Genomic DNA, 6,619 nt, shown 5'->3' with positions numbered 1-6,619 from the left:
GAGGAAACACTTGCCCTGGGCCCTGGGGCGGGGCCAGGCCTGGGAGCCGCAGGGGAGGATTCGGATCTCGTCCCCACTGGGGGCCTGGAACCCACAGCGAGGGACATGGAGGCCTGGGCTTTTCCACTGATTTACTCAGGAAACAGGTCACAGACACCAAGGCCGAGGCACCGCCCACGTGGGGCCGGCGTTCCTGGGAAGCTTCACTGGGACAAAAGGAGAGGTTGGCCCCCAGTTCAAGGGGCTCCAGACCAGGCGTCCAGGTTACACATCTGTTACCTCGGCGCATACAAGGAAGGCATCTGCTTAAAATGAGACCATGGCTCCGAGAGGCTACGTCCCTTGCCTGAGGCCACACAGCACAGGTGATCCTGCCAAGAGGTGAACCCACACCTGTCTGACTGCCGTGTGCCCAGCCACTCTACACCAGGGATTGGCAAACTCGTTCCATAAAGGCCCAGGGAGTAAATATCTCACGCTTTTTGGGCCACATTATTTCTGTCACAGCTCCGCCGTTATAGGGTGAAAGTTGTAGCGACAGCACACAATCGGATGAACATGGGGAGGTTCCAATAAAACTTTATTAACAAAAATAGACCATGGGTGGTAGATGGCCAGCCCCCCTGTTCTACCCTCTTCTCCTACCATTTGCAGGTCTCTGAATGTGCATGGCATCTCTGCAGGGGCTCTGGCTTAGTTGGGGGGGGTGGTCTGTGAAAAAGAAGGCAGGGTCAGGAGAGCGTCAGGAGGCAGCACAGAACCAGGGGGCTACGTCACCTTCTCTCTGAGAGGGGCTGTCTGAAATGCCGTGGGCGGGAGGGGGAGCAAAGGGCATAAGGACAGATAAAATTGAGAGGACTTCAAGTATTGGTCAGAACTCTTTCCACTGTATGTGGCAGAATTTCAGGCCAAACTAGACTACACGAACAGCTAACACAAACACGGGATTCAGTGGCTCACATCTCTGGCACACTGAAGGTGTGGCATGGCTTCAGGACTGGCTGGATCCAGCAGCTTGCCAGAACTCTGTCTCGTTTCTCCACCTGTTGGCTCCACTTTGCATTGTCCATCAGCCTGTCTTTGCATCATGGTGATGTCGGCCGTCCAAGCTCTGGGCCTGCCTCGTCCTTGCCGGTATTCTCAGTGAGGACATGTGGACTTCCGGTAACCGAAGTGCGGAAGAGCAAGGAAGCACTTCTCTCCTCCCACACGCCACCGAAACGCCAGTCAAGAGAAGTCTTAAGGTCCAAAGAACAAGAAAGGACGTACCACGGCCAAGTGTGGGAAGTCACAGCAGAGGCTGTGGCTGGTGAGTGGCTTAGCCATCCTGAGGAAGACAGGTTCCAGACCCCACAGCCAGCAACCAAGGGAACCAGCGCATCTGGAACTGGAGATGAGGGGAAGGGTGACAGAAATGAAGAGGACTCGGCGAAAACTGTATGAAGGGCAGCCATGTCCCCATCCCCCAGCACACCTGCACCCAGCCTGGTGGAAGGCTGGAGGTTGACTGTCCCCGAAGGAAAACAGGCAGATGCCGGACGGGGCCTTCTGGCAGAGCTGACAGCGTTTGGAGTTTGGTTTTGGCACGAGCTCTGGGGGGACACGAACACGGGATTCTGAAGGCAGAAATTCCCACGCAGCCCAAAGGGATGGCCTCCAGCCCTGCTTCCTGGGGAGAGGGGCCTGGAAGAGCCTCTCCAGGGAATCCGGGGACGTCCCCTGAAACACAGCCCAGCTGACCGCCCTGCAGTGAGGCTCAGACCTGACCAGCCCCACCCGCACTCAGACCTTCCAGACGCTCCTTAGACCCCCATTCCTAATTCTGAGCCGTCGCCTCCAGGACAGAATGCAGACACTGAAACCAAACACAGAAAAGAGCCACAGGAAGCAAGCAGGGACTGCAGATGGAGAAGAGATTTCAGAACAACACCCTACTACCGTTAGAGAGAGAAAATGATACTTCCATGAAACAAAGTCAGGAGTTCTAAGAAAATGGAGGGGAGGCTGTCATTTAAAAGGCATGAACATTTCCCAGGAAGGAAAGATCATGGACAAATTGCAGAGGCCACCTAGTGCCCCCGCGACAGACGAGAGCAGGTCGGCAACCACGCACATCCCTGGGAAACTGCAGACCCTGACAGTCTTCAGCCTTCTTTCCAGAAAGGGGAAAAAACAGGTCACATACAAAGAATCAGAAAGCAAAGTGGGTTTCCACACCTCCAGCCTGAAATCCAGAATAGAGCACAGCCAAGCTTCCAGGCCCTCGGGAGAACTCCTTCCCAGCTGGAATTCTTGACCCAGGAGAACCACTGGGCAAGCAGGAGGGTAAAGTAATGACGTTTGCAGATACGCAAGGCCTCGAAACTTCAGCTTTCTTGCACCAGTCCTAAAGCAACTCCCAGGAGGTGACGCCACCAAAATTAAAGCATAAAAGGGGAGAGCAGGGGGAGCAGGGGGTCAACGCAGAGACCCCTCAGGAGGGGCGTGAAGAGAGGTGGGAGGTGGGCACGGGGGGGACAGTCCAGGCTGCAATGGCGTGACCATGAGAGACACACATGCTAGGATGGGCAGCAAGAAGGGGCCTGCTGCCGTCACACCATCCAGCGATGCGAGGACGGATGTCCATNAGATGTCCACTGACAGCGGTCGAAGTGGTGATCTGTGCTGGGCTTGGCCATGTACAGAAGGAGCCCTGTTTCCCTCCAGACTCATCACCCTCCCTGCAGAGTTCTGAAACCATGAGACAACGCGGGGCCTCCCTGCAGCAGTTCCAGATGCCGTGAATGCTGGGAGCCCTGGGCTCCCCAGACAGATCACGCCCCCGATCTCCCCAAGAGGGACTCGCAAACCCTTGGGGGAGCTGAAGTTGGAGAGACTGGAGGCTGTTGTCTTGTCTTCTCCTGAACTGTCCGTCTGGCGGTACCATGGGCCCTTGCTCACGCATCCCACTGTGCTGGCCCACGAGCCGTTGGCTCCGCACAGCACGCCCTCCTGAACCATCGGCAGCACTCAGGAAGGGTTGAGGCAAGTCAGGCTCCTGCCTCCAGAGCTGTGGGCTCCTCCACTAGACCCCCAATACTCTAAACATCCCCCAAAGCCATCCATCAAAGAATCCCTGGGCGCCACCCTGACTCCCACCCAGCCCGCAGCCCGTGCCCAGCAGGACCAGTGTCCCAGACAGCCAGGGACGTGCATCCCGCCCCTCTCCCTCCGCGCCCAAGTTAGCTGCTGTGCCACCATCTCTGTCACCAGAGCACGCTGACCTCAGAGGACAGGCTTGGAGAGGAGGAAGCCTCGGGGTCGAGAAAAGGCTCATTACTCATCTAATTCTTTCCCCAAGGCGCGGACGCAACAGATTCTCCCATAACCATGCGTCCATCTAGATGGCGTTGCTCGCCGGGCCCCCTCCCCAACAGTGCGGAGGGTCCATTGTCCCACTTGGCTTTGGGCAGCCTTCCGTGGTCAGCAAGGTCCTGAGGGTGGCGAAGCGCCAGCCAGAGTCGCATAAGCTAGGGGCCATCTGCAATACTAGGTCACTCCTCCGACCTTCAAACATTGGTACTCGCGGGAGAATTCCATGTAACGGTGCGTGGTGTCCATGCTCTGTGACGGGTGAGGGTGACTGTCTCCAGGGAAATTAAACACCATCGGATCTTCCTTGTGTGGATGAGAACGTATAATACCCACCTCCGTTACAACGATGAAACTATATAAGCAAAATTTCACACAAATTTGGTTAATTTCCAAATCAATTTATTCCTTCAAGAATTCTATCTGCAGGGGCGCCTGGGTGGCTGAGTCAGTTGAACGTCCGACTCGTGGTTTCGGCTCAGGTCGTGATCTCAGGGTCGTAAGATCGAGCCCCTTGCCAACTCCACGATCAGCCGGGAGTCTGCTGGAGATTCTCTCCCTCTGCCCCTCCCTCTGCGCTGAAAAACATTTTTATTGACAATGCCAGCTGCTAGGGCCTTCGTAGATCAAAGTTTCTCCAAACTGAAACTAATGTTTAGAAACTATCTAAGAACTACAATAACTCAAGAAAGGGCGTCCAATTTGTCATTACTGTCAATACAATGCAAATTACGTGAAAATCTTAATTATAACAACATAATTAGTGATACTGCTGAAATGAAGCAGGAAAATAAGTTTTATAGAATAAACATACGATAATTTATAAATTATGCATGTTTTTGTTTTATTACTCATCCAAGCATTATTGGCCCATCAACGGAACACCCAGGCGTATGCGATAATAATTAAATGCACTTCTCTTTGAAATTTTGCCAGCTTTCAGTTAGCAAAATATAACCCATAATTTTATACATTTTTTCAATTTTGTTATTATGAAGGTATATTTGTCAAAGCAGGAGGCTGGAACATTTTTTATTTAACAGTTCGTTAACTTGATTTATAATTTATAAATATTTTGACATATGGTACGTGGGGCTGCATTTCTATTATTGCTCCGAGCCCCACAAATGTTAGGGGTGGGCTGGGGTGAGGCAGGGAGGGAGGAAGACAGAATTGGGAAGGAGCACACAGAGGCTCCAAGGTACTGGAATATTCCATTTCTCATCCAAGGGGTGGGTGTGGAGGTGTTTATCATATGACTTCTCTGTAAACCGTATTTGTATTTTATGCATTCTTTTTCATGTGCAGTATCTATGGCAGTAATAAATAAAATTAAATTAAAATTAAGCTGAGAGAAAGAATTTGCCCTGTGTACCAGGCAGAGGTCATCTGTTTCCCAGACAAGGTCATATACAGGCAAGCACGTTATTCACCAAAAGCCTGGCTTCCGTGCAAACTGTCCTTACTGTTTATTTGGCTCTGGCCCAGGGGGTTGAACACTGCCAGCTCCTCCGAGAATGAAAATCCTGTTGACATTTTCCTTACCAGAATTTCTAATAACACATTTCCCTTTGTACTGACTCCAAACACGAGACTTGCCCATTTTGGAAAACGTGGCATCTGAGAATAAAAAGCAAGGATCTATCTCACTACTGAGACAAAATCACAGCAGAAACATTGGCAGAGTTCAGCGTTTAAAAAAAAAAGACACGTCTATCTTTCGATCTGTAATTTTGTATGGTTGAGATCAGCGTCCCGATATCCCTTTTTACCTTGTTGGTTTTCTCATTTAATATGCTAGACGTTCCCCCGTGTTATTACAAACTCATCGTAAGCACCTCTGGCTGCGTGATTTACTCAATCGTGAGCTCATTCTAGGACACTCGGGCGGGGTCTAGCACCTCTCTCACACAGCTGACAACACACTGAGCGCTTCCGACGTCTCCGTGCCAACCTCTGGTGCTTTTCTTAGGGTCAATGTCTCGAAACAGCCCAAGAGTGTTTAAGATCCCAGATGTGGCTCCTGAAATGCTGATTTCGTCCATGCACCTGTTACTGGCCTTTCCCTGTTACCCTAGCGTGAAGCCTTAGCTACTAAGTGGGTCTAAAAGCCACGTGGGGGCAGGCAGGCTTGACTCGCATCTCAGCTTTGCAAAGATCATGTCGGACGACCTCAGCACAGTCACAGAGGCTCCCCGAGCCTCGATCTCTCACCTGTAACAACAACAGACTCCTGTCGACCAGGTACGTACGTGGAAGGCTTACAAACAAGGTAAACACCTAGCCCCATGCCCGGCACACAGTAGGTGCTCAATAAATGCTGAGAACACTACAATTTTTTAAGTGCCTCTTTCCTAATTATTCCCGAAGAAGGTCCCCAGGCAGACTCGGATTGGCCAGCCTGAAGTCATGTGCCAGTCACTGTGGGCTCTGATGGGCCGGTGCTGGGTGTCTTGCTCGTCCTGGGAGGGGAGGTGGCCTGGGGTCGGCCCTGAACCATCAGAACCAAGAGTCATGGGTCCCCAAGGAAGAGAGTCTGCTGCCAGAAGGGAGGAAGGGGCTGGACTACAGATGGCCAGGCCATCTTTAAAGATGCTGTTTTGGGAAAAGCCTAGGGTCCCGAGACCACGTGGGCATGGGAGAGACATTGTGCGTATGTCTTTACATGGGAAAGGAAAAAACAAGACAAAACAAGACAGCCATCAAGAACTCCATGGCGACCACGAGGGTTCCCAAGACCTGGAGGGCAGTGGAGCCCCCTGAGCTTTAGACCCGCCCCCCCTTGGAAGACGGAAACCACAGGCTGGCCTAGAAAGGGGCGGGCTCCCCAAGCTGAGGAGACAGAGCTTCGAAGCCCCGGAAAGCCCAGGCTCCCTCGGGGAGTCACGGACGGAGCCTCCTGGCTCGGGGAAACCGTACAGGCGCCAGGCGACGGCAGTGGAAGCAGATTTATTCCGTGTGTTGCCTGTACAGAGTGACCTGCGTTTCAAAGGGAGGATGAGGCGGGGAGGCAGGAGGGGAGAGGGTGGTCCATGCGGAGCCTGGCGGGGTCTGCTGAGTAGCCCTCACCCAGGTTGGGCCCCTACCTGCCCACGCAGTCTGCGTGCTGGCGGGAGCAAGCCCTGGGCTCTCCTGGCTGTGGCCGGCTTGCACGGGCGGCCACCGAAGGGGCCTGGAGCTGCTCTCGATGCCTGTGCTCATTCAAGTCTCTCGGCGGAGAGACAGAGTGATTTACGCCCACGGCCTGCAGTCCTCACAGGCCGAGGCC

Source organism: Ailuropoda melanoleuca, chromosome 15, assembly GCF_002007445.2.
Source record: "Ailuropoda melanoleuca isolate Jingjing chromosome 15, ASM200744v2, whole genome shotgun sequence".
Taxonomy (NCBI): Eukaryota; Metazoa; Chordata; class Mammalia; order Carnivora; family Ursidae; genus Ailuropoda; species Ailuropoda melanoleuca.
Note: the sequence above shows the minus strand (reverse complement) of the source record.